The sequence below is a fragment of the Trichosurus vulpecula genome, chromosome 2 (genome assembly GCF_011100635.1).
Source record: "Trichosurus vulpecula isolate mTriVul1 chromosome 2, mTriVul1.pri, whole genome shotgun sequence".
Classification (NCBI taxonomy): Eukaryota; Metazoa; Chordata; class Mammalia; order Diprotodontia; family Phalangeridae; genus Trichosurus; species Trichosurus vulpecula.
The window spans coordinates 414,341,340-414,355,276 of record NC_050574.1 but is presented as its reverse complement, the minus strand read 5'-3'; positions in this window follow the sequence as shown (position 1 = coordinate 414,355,276).

Sequence of the window (13,937 nt, the reverse complement as noted above, 5' to 3'; positions counted from 1 at the left end):
CACTGATAAGAAACAGCAAAATGACAGGGGTGAGGAATTATAGAATGACAGGACAGTAAATCATCCAAGCAACTGACCCTGGGGTCAAGGTTGGGACTGGAGGTAAGTGAAACCAGAGCTAGGGTTCCCAGGCTGGGACCAAATAGCAGGTTGAGGGACTGGAGCCTTTCCTTGATTGAAGAGAGGAGGACATCTGAGGTAAGTGAAGGGGTAAGAAAGGTCAAAGAAGAGTAAATTGCCATTGGTGAGAGGAATTTTGCAGTTCAGGATCTTGATGGTGATAGAATTCTACAGGACAGTAAAGTCTTAGGTATGACTCTCCTGGCACAATATTTATTAAGTGCCTGCTAGGTACCAAGCACTATGCTAAGCACATGTTGAATGCAAGTTCATAGAATGAAGCAATATCAATCAGTGTGTGTGTACATGTATATATGTGTATGTAAATATATGTATATATACACACATATACATATATATGTGAATGTATATATATATACATATAATATATGCTAAAGGATAAAGGAACTTTTAAAAATCAAAACTATTTTTATAGCATAGATTATCTTTACATCATTGCTAGGTACATTTAATAAAATCGTTAAAAAAATAAAAAAAATAAATTAAAAAAAATAAAATCGTTACTTTCAGACCTTCTAAGGAATCTATTTCAGACATCAGGAAACTTAGTAAAAGCAGTATTTTCTTTTTCTCTTTCAAATATACAAAGTAAATTTCTTCAACAAGAGTTCAAAGGACTTCTAATAATCTCTTTTCTTGAGAGAATAGTGATATTGTTAAATATGTGACTCAACACACACATTTGATAAGGCTGTGGAATTAAGTGAAACTGTCTGATTTTCCTCTATTTCTTTAAAGCATTTGGGGAAAAAAAGGAATGGAAAGATGAGGGGATGAGCTAGGAACCCTGACTATTTCAATCTGTTGGGAGGTATGTGTGTCCCTAAAATTGTTGAATTAATCTCATCCTTTCTAATCCACTTGGATTTGTCATGGCAGCAAACATAATCTTCAGAGCTGAGGCTACATAATTCCTGAAAGATGGTTTGCAAAAGAAAAAGGACCCTCAGTGGGGCACTTGAATAGCTGGTGTGTTTTGTCTGAATGGTTGAGAGAGTATTCTGAAAACCAAGAAGTTATTAAAAGTGGCAGAATCAATTAATCCTCCAAGTGCATTCCTCTTATGGGAAGCTAAAAATGTGATAATGGAATCAGTTACTTACTCTGTTGTCAAAGTAGGTTTTTCCTTGAGCAAGTTAGAGAGATGAATATAGTGAATAAAGAATTTTAATTCTGATACCCTTAAACACCTCCTTCTCTAGGTAACAGAGATAATTGATCTCTTGTCCCAGCTTCTTTGTGAAAGTCAGATAAATAAAATGATAGGTGTCTTAACAGAAGAGTTTAGAAACCTTAATTCTGCCATGTATAGTCTTAGAGATTTCCCTGAGGAATCGAGAGGTTAAGTTACTTGGCCAGGGTCACACAGCCAATAAATGTCAGAGGTGGGGTCTTCCTGACTCAGGTCAGCCATACCACATTGCCTTCCATTTCTAATTTTACCATACGAGGAAAAAACCAAAAAGAATAGAAAGCTGCCAAGTAAATGGCCACCAGCTTTTTGCTAGTGGGGAAGGCTACATTTTGGAATGGTGCATTTTGTACATGTCAACCACCAGATACAATCGCTGATGCTGATGAGATGTATGAATCTGCAGCACATAAAACATGGAGGTCACATCAGCACTTCAAACTCAACATGTCTAAAAACAAGTTCATCTTTCTCAGACACGACCTTTTTCACGAACCCTTTCCTAATCTCCCAAAAGCTAGTACCCTCTTTCCCTGCTACTATCTTCACTACCTACAACTATTTTATTTTTATCTACTTTGTTCATATTTGCATTTACTATATAGTTGTATGTGTGTATATACATGCATGTGTGTGTATATATATATATATATATATATATATATATATATATATATATATACACACATTGTATATATGTACTCCTTGATTCTCCCATTGGAATAGAAATTTCTTGAGAGTAAGGATGCTTCTTATATTGTCCTTATTTTCTAAGTGCCTAGTACATAGTAGGTATTTAATAAACACTTACTGATTTTCTAATCATCCATCTATGGCACCACCATTTTACCTATCTTCCAGTCTTGAGATCTTGGAATTATCTTTAACTCTTCCTCTCTGGCATTCTGGGAGCAGCTAAGTAGCACAGTGGTTAGAGTGCCAGGCCTGGAAATCAGGAGGATTTGTCTTTGTGAGTTCAAATCTGGCCTCAGATATTTACTGTGACCCTGAGTAAGTTACTTAACCCTGTTTGCCTCAGTTTTCTCATCTGTAAAATGAGCTGGAGAAAGAAGTGGCCAACCACTTCAGTATCTTTGCCAAGAAAACCACAAATATAATCACAAAGAGTTGAACACAACTGAAAAATGACTAACTGAACTGGCATTTTCCACATGCAACCAAGTAGCAAGTTCTGTTGATTTTTCCTTTCAGATTTCTCTTTAATTCTTTAATTCAATTCATCTCTTTAACTCTTTTCCCTTTTATTCTAATTGGTAAAAACCTGACAGTCAACTATCACTTTGCATCTACACTGTTGTAATAGTCTCCAAACTAATTTACCTGCTTTGGTCTCTTTTCACTACAGTAGATTCCTTTTCCTAACACACTGTTATGATCACATCAGTCCCTTCACTCCCCGCAAAACCGTTGATGGCTCCCTTTTGCCTAGCAAACAAAGTCCAAATGTGTTTTAAATCCTGACATCCAAGCCCTTCCATAATCTGGGACCAGCCTATCTTTTCAGATGTTGACCACTATGTCTGAACATGAGATGTAAAGTCCAACTCACCTGGATTACGTTTCATTTCTTGAACATCTTTCCTCATGTCTGGAATTCCCTCCCTTCATCTTTGCCTATTAAAATTCTCTCCCTCTTTCAAATCCCATCTTAAATATCATTCCTTCCAGGCCTTCCCTGACCACTTCAGGTATGAATGATATCCTGTTTTCTCTATACTCCTACAGCATTCCAATGGTGCAACACATTTGGCACCCATCATATGCCTATCTAGCTATTTGTTTGTGTGTTATTTCTCCTGCTAGTCAGGGCTTCTTAAGCTGTTCCCACTAGTGTCTCCTTTTCTTGTTTCAGCAGTTTTTGTTGGCATTGGGTGGCCAGAGGGCATGAACAGTGCAAAGTGCTCATGCTTTGTGTTCAGTATCAAGGCTGCAGTGAGGTTGCAAGATGCCACACGGGCAAAAGCTGCCAGAAACACTTCAGATTCATTACTCATTTGGTTTTTAATTCATTGTGGGTAGTTGAGCATTCAGAAATCCTTTTTATTATTGTCAAATTTTTTGCAACCCCACACAGGGTCGTGACCCACAGTTCAAGAAGGGCTGTAGATCACTAGTTCCTTGAAGACAGGGGCTAACAATACAACCAAATACACATCTTCACCCACAGTCTTATTCTTCCTTCTAGTCACAGAGTTGTTATTGCTTACCCCATTTGGGGTTTTGTTGGCAAAGGGATTGGAGTGGTTTGCCATTTCCTTCTCCATTTCATTTTACTTATGAGGAAACTGAGGCATGCCCAGGGTCACTAGTAAGTGTCTATGGCTGTATTTGAGCTCAAGTCTTCCTGACCCCAGGCCCAGCACTCTGTCCACTTCACCACCTAGTAGAAGGTCACTATCCTCACCATTACCAAGGTTAATTAATCTCTTTATCAATATAATTAATCTCATCCCTTTCTGACTCCTCTAGCCTCCTCCAGCTATTCTAAACATTCTAAAATATCCTTCCAGCTGCTCAGCTTCTCTACTCATTAACTCTCACTGGCTCCCCATTGCCTATTAAATAAATCCTTTTGTTGGCATTTGAGGGCTACCTGTATTGGCAATCAAAATGGGCTCTTAGCACTTAATTCAACCAAGTGCCCTTGAAGAGTTCAGCCTTTGTTTCCTTGATTAAATTAGGAGTCCTTGATGACCTCCTTGCTTCAAAGGAAAGCCTAGTTTACATGGGTTTGAGTGACCTGTTTGTGACATCAGAGGCTTTTAGACCATATGGGTTTAAGTCACCTCTTTGTGACAATTTTAGGTCATGTGGTGAATTGCATGTGTGACTCACCCTTGACCCTGAAAAAGATATAAAACCAGGGGTTGGCTTTCCTTTTCTGGAGCTCTGACCCCTCAGTAGTGGCAAGCGTGACTCTGGGCCAGCCATCTTTATGAGCTCCCTGGCTGAACTCAGATGTTGGTAACTGAATTGTATTTGGTTTGTCTGTCAATGTTTGTAATTTGTTTCTATTTGCTCTGAAGTTCAGGGTGCTGGCTTTTTCCCCTGAACTAAGTGAATGGTATTTGTATGCTGGATTAAAGTAAGATTGTCAACCCCTTAACGTTGCTTTCTTTAGTAAAGCAGATCAAAAGAATCTGGGCTTGCAGTGTTCTGTGAGCTGGTTGTTGGTGGTTTTACACCCCCACAGCAGCTGCTAGCCAGATTGTTGAAACACCACCTTATCTCACACTTCTGTACTTTCTTCCCCGATCTTGTATCCTTTCCTTTCTCTGCCTTTCCTTTCCCCTTAAACCTCAGATGACCTCACTCAATGTTCATCTTCACCTGTTGCCCTTCTTTTTGTGTGTTAAGGCCCAAACCCAGTTATTATCTTCTCCATAAAATCCCTGAACTGGATATAACCTTCACCTTTTAGTACTTTTTTCATACTTTTCTCTTTTCATATTCTTACTTGTACTGTCAGAATTTACAATCCCACTAGAGTTTATTTCAGTACTGTATATAGTGTAGACAAATTAATACTTATTTGTTGAATGAATATTTGAGAAGATTGAGAAGAGATACAGAGAAAGGCAGCATTGTGTGAAGACAATACAGCTTCAAATCCCAGCTCTGCTCCATGTGAATAGAAAAAAAAAAAACCAATGCATTTGAAGTCAGTGGACCTGGGTTCAATTGCTGGTTCTGACCCAACCCATGTCACCTTTGGGCAAGTCCATTGCCTCTTCCATTTTTAAATCTCTGATCCTTTGTGTGTAACCTTGGGAAAGTCACTAGATCTCTGCAGTCCTTAGTTTCTTCATCTCTAAGAAACTGGAGTAGAACTAGACTACCTGAATTCTAAGTCATAAGATCTTGAGTATTCCTAAGGAAATTCAGGGAAAGTTATGTCTGACCAAGCATGTAAAGACTTCCCCATGTGGAATGGGCAGATGATAACAATTTGTTCCAATGAGCTTGAAGGGCTAGGTCAGAGGTTGAAGATGCCAAGGCGTCCACTGCATCCTGGGCCATCACCAGTCATCTTGACTTTTGTCTTGCCAGATGATTCTGGAAGAGAGAATGAAGCTGATGACTTTGTGCAACTCCACCTCCCTTAAGTCAAGACATCACCCATCAGGTCATTGGTCCTCTTCAAAAATACAACAATAATGTCTGAGCAAGGAGATCTGGCAGCTACCAGATTTGATCCAAAAGGGGAGAAGGTAATTACTTTGCCAGCCTTTTTACTGTGGAGGATTGGATTGTGAGTAACATGAGAGTAACAAAGCGTTCATTTGGATATTAAGAAAACTGACCTTTGTATAGCCAGGATGGCTTTAAGTCATCAAAGGCCAATCCTTAATAGAAACCCATCTAAGGCAAAGAGAGTCATCTAGGGACTTAGAAGCTCAGCTTCTAATGATGACTAATTGAAGCTTTGAACTGTTGGGTGTGTGTATGTCAATGTATATAAATCCCCTATTGCTTAAAAATATAGTCTTCTTGAATGGCCCTGGAAGAGTAACAAAAGATGACTTTGAAGGCATTAATGCAGTGGGTGAAATTAAAAATGTGTACAAAAATGCTCAGGTTACCATTTCAGTGCCCTCCCTTCTAAGGCAGTCTATTAAAAATCGTTCTATAGTTGGAAGAGATGTGGCCATTCTCTAAGATTAGAACCCAGAAGGCTGGAGACACCCTAGCCAGAGACCAAGTGAAATAAAGATTTACTGAGATAATGACTCATTGTTCTTTAATAGTCAGGTAATTGCTGGAATAAATTCCAGTGTAATACATCCTCCTTTAAGGATTTCATCTAGTTCTCCAAGTTTTCTTTATGGAAATTTTGCCCCCTGGAGTAGGGCCCACATATCTTGGCTCAGGTGAATCAACCAATGGGGAAAAGAAAAGAAAAAAAAACAGCAAGGGGAGATGCACTTTTAAAAGATTATTCTAACAAACCAAAGGGAAAGGGGTGGGGGAAAGGGCTTTAGGAATGGAAGGGCCTCTTCAAAAGCTAAGCATTTTCCAGGCCTAGATTTAGTAGTATACCTTTAATCCTGCCACGGTCAAGTAAAGCAACCCTTTGTTTAATGGTTAACAAAACTTGGCTGCTCCTGCCCTTTAAACTGCCTAAGGGATAAGATAAATATCTGGAGAGTCTGATTACAGATCATTTGGACAGGAGATAATGCACTGTCGACCTGCTCTGGAGTTTGATTTTAAAGAATGATTATGCTCTTATTATAGCAAGAACACTTACTTGAGGCTGTTATCTGTGCTAAGATGCTAATAGAGCAAGCAACTACATTTGTAAGAGCTTTTGTCAGCATGCTTGGGAATGGTTGGGGTACCCCAGAGAGTGTTAATGATTGAACTTTGGAACTCTCCCATATAGCCAGAAACTCTGACTGAACTAAAAACCCCAGACTGGAGCAGGCCATTGCAATTTACTGAAACTCAAAACTAAATAATTATATTAATAAAACTGAAATATAATAATATCAAAATTTAATTTTAAAATAAGTATGCATGATAATGGCTGACTTTTATATAGATGTCTGTATGAGATGAGGCAGCCTGCAAGAGTAGACAGAGTCCTAAAGTTGAGAGAGACTAGAATTTAAATCCTTCCTGAACACTTAATAATTGTGATATCCTATCAAAGTCTCATATGCTCCCTCAACCTCAGCTACCCCATCTGTAAAAATTCAATTAAATACAATTCAATTGATTTCAGTTCAATTAAATGTATTAAGTGCCTCCACTATTAGGCCTTCGGGAGAGGACAAAGAAAAAAAAATTATCCTGAAGGAGACAACTTTTGTGGGGATAGGAGAATCAACATTTTTACACAATTACAGATGAAAATAGAGGTTGAATAGGAAACATGCAAAACTGTGCTTTCTCCTTATGACCAACCACAGGTGTGACTCTGTGCTGAGGGGGCTTATAGATTTGAATAGGCAATCTCCCATATTGACCATTAATCAGGATGTTCCAGGGACTCAAAGGACCTTTAAAAATGGAAGTGGCTTCCTCTTAGGCTCTTCTTCTTTGATCATCGTGATGGCATCATGCAGTTCAGGTATTTCCTGTGAAGAGGGTGGGGGAAAGCAGCTTTAATTAAATTAAACCCCTGTTCTGTCTCAGTGAGTCTATGGGCTTCCTCTTCCCTATTTATTCTTTCCTATTTTCTGTGAATGAGAAATGATCCTGAGATGGATATGTCCTCATTTGGAGGCTACCTTGTGAATTCCAAGGGTTCATAAATCCTGGGTCCTTTGATTGAAGTTTATTGGCAGTAGCGGGGAAGATTCTCTAACAACTAGTTCAGCTTTTCTTGGAAGAGACGGACATAGGCCAGACAATAAGCCCAACTTCTGTCCTGGCTTTCTGGAAGACATTTCATATGACAGCAGCAGTGCAAAGCAGCAGTGAAATTTGAAATGTCTATTCATTCTGTGAATTGTGTACTGAATCACTGACTTGGAAAAAAGATGGAGGAGACATAACTTAATAATCACAGGATTACCTGAAACCTATGACCAAAAAAAAAAAAGAATTTTCTTTCATATTTCAAGAAATCATTAAAGAAAATTGCCCAGACATATTAGAACAAGAAGGCAACATGAAAATAGAAATAATCCACCTATCTCATCCTGAAAGAAACCTCCAAAGGAAAACTTCCAGGAACGTCATTGCCAAAAACTTATCAGTGTACGCTTATGAATATTTCATGTTTAATATTTCTTTTGTATACTCAAAATAAATGCCTACCCCATAATTAGTTTACATTATACTTTGAGTACATCTGTATTTCCCACTTTGGGGAGACCTAGATGTAAGACAAAACCTACTCTATAAGTCTTTCATAGAGTAACTGAGGTAGGGATATAAAGTTATGATGATAAAAAGAGTCTGAAAGAATGCTTTTAATACTGCACCCATTAGAATGTAAACAGTTCGTTTGTATAAAGTCCCTTTTGATTTTTGACTTGTACTTTTGGGGCAGCTAGAGGGCACAGTGGATTGAAAACTAGACTTGGAGTCAGGAAGATTTCTGAGTTCAAATCTGGTCTCAGACACTTACTAGCTATGTGACCCTGGGCAAGCCACTTAACCCTGTTTGACTCAGTTTCTTCATCTGTAAAATGAGCCGGAGAAGGAAATGGCAAACTACTCCAGTATTTTTGCCAAGAAAACCCCAAATAGGATCATGAGGGTGTATTAGGAGGGCAGAGTTTATAATCTCAAAGAGGATCATAAACATGTCTGAAACGTTCGGAACCGCCGGATATAAGAAACTCTCAAAGTAGAAGGCAGAAGAATCAAAACATTTATTTAGGCTCCACAGTAACCAACCCATGAACCAGCAACCCCATTTTGATATATTGATCAAAAGCTTCCAGGCCCAATAAGTACGCCTTGAAAGAGTAACCAGGAGGCTACAGAGAAGCATGATTGCGTAAAGCAAAATCATGTTTCCCCCTCTATGGTAATAAGATTACCCACTGGCCTGAAGTCTTTGTTCAGCTTTCTCCCGTAGGTCAGCTCTGCTACTGGCAGCTCCTGCTTCAGCTGTGTCTGTGGCTGTGGCTGTAACTGACGTAACTGTCGTAACTGCCTCTGTAACTGCCTCTGGCTCCAACTGTCGCTGTAACTGTCGCTGTAACTGTCGCTGGCTCCAACCGGAAAAGGAAAAGAGAGGATCTTCAAGCTGTCCTCTCCCCTCTTATAGAGTTTTTGACATCATCAAGCACCGCCTGAACGACCAGGGCCGATTGGTTCTTGACTTGGCCCCTCCCCCTAGCGTAGCCGTTAACACCTCCCCTCAGCCAGCCCCATGACTCTTCAAACAGGAAGTTGTCTGCTTCCTGGAATGCTCTTTGGGCTTCCTGCCCCGGAAGAGCAAGCCACAGTGTCCAGAGGCTCAATGAGGTAAGCTGAGTCATTCAAAGAAAACAAAGGCCATTCTGGCTACACTCCACCCCTTGTTATAGGATACATAATCTAATCAGCCATGTATCCTAGAACATACATTGTGATCCAATTACAAAGGAAACTAAAACATATCATTCATTATAAAGCAAAACATATCATTTGGTGACATTCCTAAATATTGGTTTACGATTCAAATGTGATCCACCCCTAGGTCCCAGCAAGATAATCTCTTCAATCAATCATCCCCAAAATAATTATTAATAATTCAAATGTCCACCCCTAAATCCTTGTATCCATTACATAGGATCAATAATATCATAACAATAAAACAACACAGCAAGGATAACACAAAATAAGTAAACAGAACACTATCATCATTTCCACCCCCCTTGAACGATTGGGGCTCAAAATCTTGGGGTGAGGGGTGAAGGTCTCATTTTCCATAGCTTCTTCATGCTGAAATTGGATGTAGAGATGGCCCTGCCCCCAAAAAGTCCCATTCCAGAGGTCATTTCTTTAACGAGCTGGCAGGAATTCCAAGAATGCTACATGCTTAGGCAGTCACCGGAAAGTGCAGGGTGCTTAAGCCTGAAGGAAACAAAACTAGCAACAAGGTTAGCCAAAACAAAGGACAAAAAGAATAGTCTGTGAATCTATTATTATAACCTATTCACGGTAAAATATATGGCTCAGGGGTACGATTTGGTAATTATTTTCCCCTGAATAGACAACTGTTACAGTGTTGTCCTTCCCATGGGCTATAACTTCTGCAGCCTTTGGAATATCATCTGGCTTCCGTTTTACCCATACCTTAGCTCCTGACTTTATTCTATCAATGGAGCAAGACCCTTTTGCCCCTCTAGTAGTTATTTTGGGAGGAGGGTCAGTTTTCACAAAGGGTATTTTTTCACAGGGGATAATAATGACTTGAACCATCCTATCATTTCTACAAAATTGTACAGGTTTTTTACCCATATTCTGGAGTGTCACAACAATTTCTTTTTGATAATTAGAATCTATCACTCCAGCCAATACATGTATTCCTTGAGCCGCTAATCCTGGTTTAGGTAATATCCGTCCAAGATGATTCTTGGGGATTCTCATACATACTCCAGTAGGGGTTTTTCTTATCTCTTTCCTATTTAACCTAAAATTCTCTATACAATGTAAATCATATCCTGCTGAACCAGGTGTTCCTGGACTTGGTAGTGGGACATCTTCCCTCACAGTCCAAAATTCAATGTTTTGGATCTCACATGTTTGCTGTTCTCTGATCTGCAGATTTGGGGTCATCATTCTGGCTAGAGGTGTACTTCCCCCTAAGGGCCTATTATTCAAATTACGTAAGGCAATAGACAAATTATCCTTCCAATGTCGATATGAATTATTTGAGCTTAATTTTCTCAGCTGTTCTTTCAACAATCCATTCATTCTTTCAATTAGCCCAGATGCTTGTGGGTAATATGAAATATGATATATCCATTCTATATTATTCAACACACAATATCTTTTCACTTCTTTGCCCTTGAAATGTGACCCATTGTCACTTTGAATCTGCATTGGGGTTCCATAATATAAACTTACAATATCTAGAGTTTTACAGGTGTTTTTCTGAGTTGCGTCTTTATAAGGACAAGCCACTAGTACACCTGAATAGGTGTCAACACACGTACATACATATTTACATCCTTTATCCTGGGGTAGTGGGCCAATATAATCTATCTGCCAAATTTGGGCTGGAACTTTTCCCCTTGCTATTTCTCCAGTAACTATCCTAGGAAGAGTTCGTTCTTTTTCTAATTGGCATATACAACACTCCTCTGTTATTTGTTTTAACAACGCATGAGAAATACTGATACCTCGATCCTGTGCCCATCGATGGGTGGCCTGGACCCCTAAATGGCCAGCAGTCTGGTGGACCCATCTTGCTAAGGCTGGGTCATCAGTTGGAGTCGGAGTAGGGACAATACATTCAGTAGCAATCTTTGCTAGTCGATCCGCATGTGCATTGTACTCACGTTCTGGTGTGGTCAGGGTTGCATGAGCATCAACATGAAAAACTGACAGATCTGTAACCAAAGACATGTCCCATATATTTTCCCATAACTCTTTACCCCAAACTTGTTTGCCATGAATCTCCCAATTCTGATTCCTCCATATAGGCATCCACGTAGCTAATCCATTAGCTACCGCCCACGAGTCAGTAAATATATGACACTGTCCTCCTTTCTCTGCTCTGATGGCCTGATGCACTGCCATCAGTTCAGCATATTGGCTACTTCCACCTATCCCAGAACTTTCCAGAGTTCTCCTTGTACAGGGGTTATAGGCTACTGCTTTCCAATGTCTCTTCTGTCCTAAATATTTTGCTGTCCCATCAGTAAACCAAGCATGTTTCTTCTGTTCTTCATTTAGTCCGTCATATCCATTATTCCATTTCACTAAGGATGGTACCATCTGTTGCTTAGATTCAAGGGGCTTTTCATTGCTCTCAGTATCAATGTTCGCCACAGATTCATGTAGAGCAGAAACTCCATTTTTGCCTGCTCTGGACCTATTCTGAATATACCACTTCCATTTGATTATGCTTGCCTCTTGTGCATGTCCAATTCTGTGAGAAGCTGGGGTACTCATTACCCAAGTCATAATTGGAATTCCAGGCCTTAATACCACTTCATGACCCAGAGTTAGTTGCTCAGTTTCTACTAAAGCCCAATATGCAGCTAACAGCTGCTTCTCAAAAGGTGTATATTGCACTCCAGATGAGGGCAGTTTCCTTGACCAAAAGCCTAAAGGTACACTTCGGCTTTGTTGTTTTTGCCACAGACTCCAATTTGCATAGTCATCTTGTACAGTCACTTGTAACTCCACTGGCCCATTTGCATAGGCCATAAGTCTAGAGCTAATTGAATAGCAGCCTTTGCTTCCTCAAAAGCTCTACTTTGTTCAAGTCCCCAGTCAAATTCATATTTCTTTCTGGTGACTTTATACAAGGGTTTTAAAATCTGTCCCAAATGTGGGATGTGGTGTCTCCAATAACCAAACAGCCCTATGAACTTTTGGGCCTCTTTCTTATTGGTAGGGGTGGGAAAATCCTGGATTTTTTGTCGAGCTTGTGGGAGAATTTCTCGCAGTCCTCTATTCCACTGTATCCCCAAGAATTTTACAGTTTGAGCTGGCCCTTGAACCTTTGCGGGGTTGATTTCCCATCCTTTGCTTTTCATATGGTCAATTAATAATGCTAAACTCTCCTCCACCTCCTTTATATTCTTTCCCTGTATCATGATGTCATCTATGTAATGTGTAAGCTGTACACCAGGTAACTTTAATTCATCCAAATGTTCAGCTACAATCCTGTGGCAAATAGTTGGGCTATGAATATATCCTTGCGGCAGGCGTGTAAATGTATACTGTCGGCCTTGCCAAGTAAAAGCAAACTGATTCCATTGCTTGGGGTCTATTGGGATTGTAAAGAAGGCATTGGCCAAATCAATAACTGCATACCAAGTCCCTTCACGTTTTTGTATTCTCTCTATTAAAGTAACCGTGTCTGGAACAGCAGCATACAAGGGAGGAGTCACTTTGTTCAGCTGTCTATAATCTACTGTCATCCTCCATGTTCCATCTGATTTTCGGACTGGCCAGACAGGGTTGTTCCATTGAGTAGTTGTAGGGACTAACACTCCTGCCTCAACACATTCTCTTATAGTGTTGGCAATTTCATCTTGCCCACCTGGCACACGATATTGCCTCAAAGTAATTACTTCAGAAGGTTCGGGCAAAGTGATTGGATCCATCTTGATTTTCCCCACTAAGACTGCATTAATGCCTATTTTCCTCACAGCAAATTGGTATTTCCCTTCAGGTAAATTTAAGGTCATACCCTTCAAAATGTCTATTCCAATGATGTATTCAGGAATAGGCACAATAACCACACTATATTCTTTCTTGGGCAACTGTCCAATTTTCATCATTAATTTAACTTGTCTGGCTGATATTTCAGTCCCTCCTAGTCCTGTGATGGTAATAGGAGTTCCATGGCTGAACTTGTCTGGATTTCCATAAATAAGGGTGGCCTCGGCCCCAGTATCTATTAATGCCTCAGTTACCGTACTTGACCCATTTTTCCAATATATGGTCAAGTTAATGTGAGGTCTGCAATCCAGCTTACGTATTTCCTTAATTTGGGCTGGGGCCTGGCCTGTTCCCTAGTATTCCCTTTCATGTGATTCACTTGGGTATGAAGGTTCAACATCTGTAGCATTTGCAGGAGCAGTTCTGATTTCCCTATCTCTCCTGTTATCAAGGCCTTTATCTCTGTACATTCTATATAATTCATTGGTTGGAATTCCATCTATCATTTCAAAACCTACCCCTGCTCTCAATAAAGCAGTAAACATTTCTTTCCTTGTTACTCTCCTTTGGCGCCAAGTTTGCTGGTTATTCACCCTTCTCTCTCGAGGAGATCTATCCCTTCCCCAGTCACCTAAGTCATATAACTGTAAAATCTTATTTATCACTGTTGTAAGACGGCTCCCTACTTCTCCAAGTAATAAATTCAAAATTAGTTGTTTATAAGCAGGGGGAGCTGTCCTAATTATTAAATTCCTATGAGGCAGTCCCATTGGATCATTGTAATATTTGTCTGCAG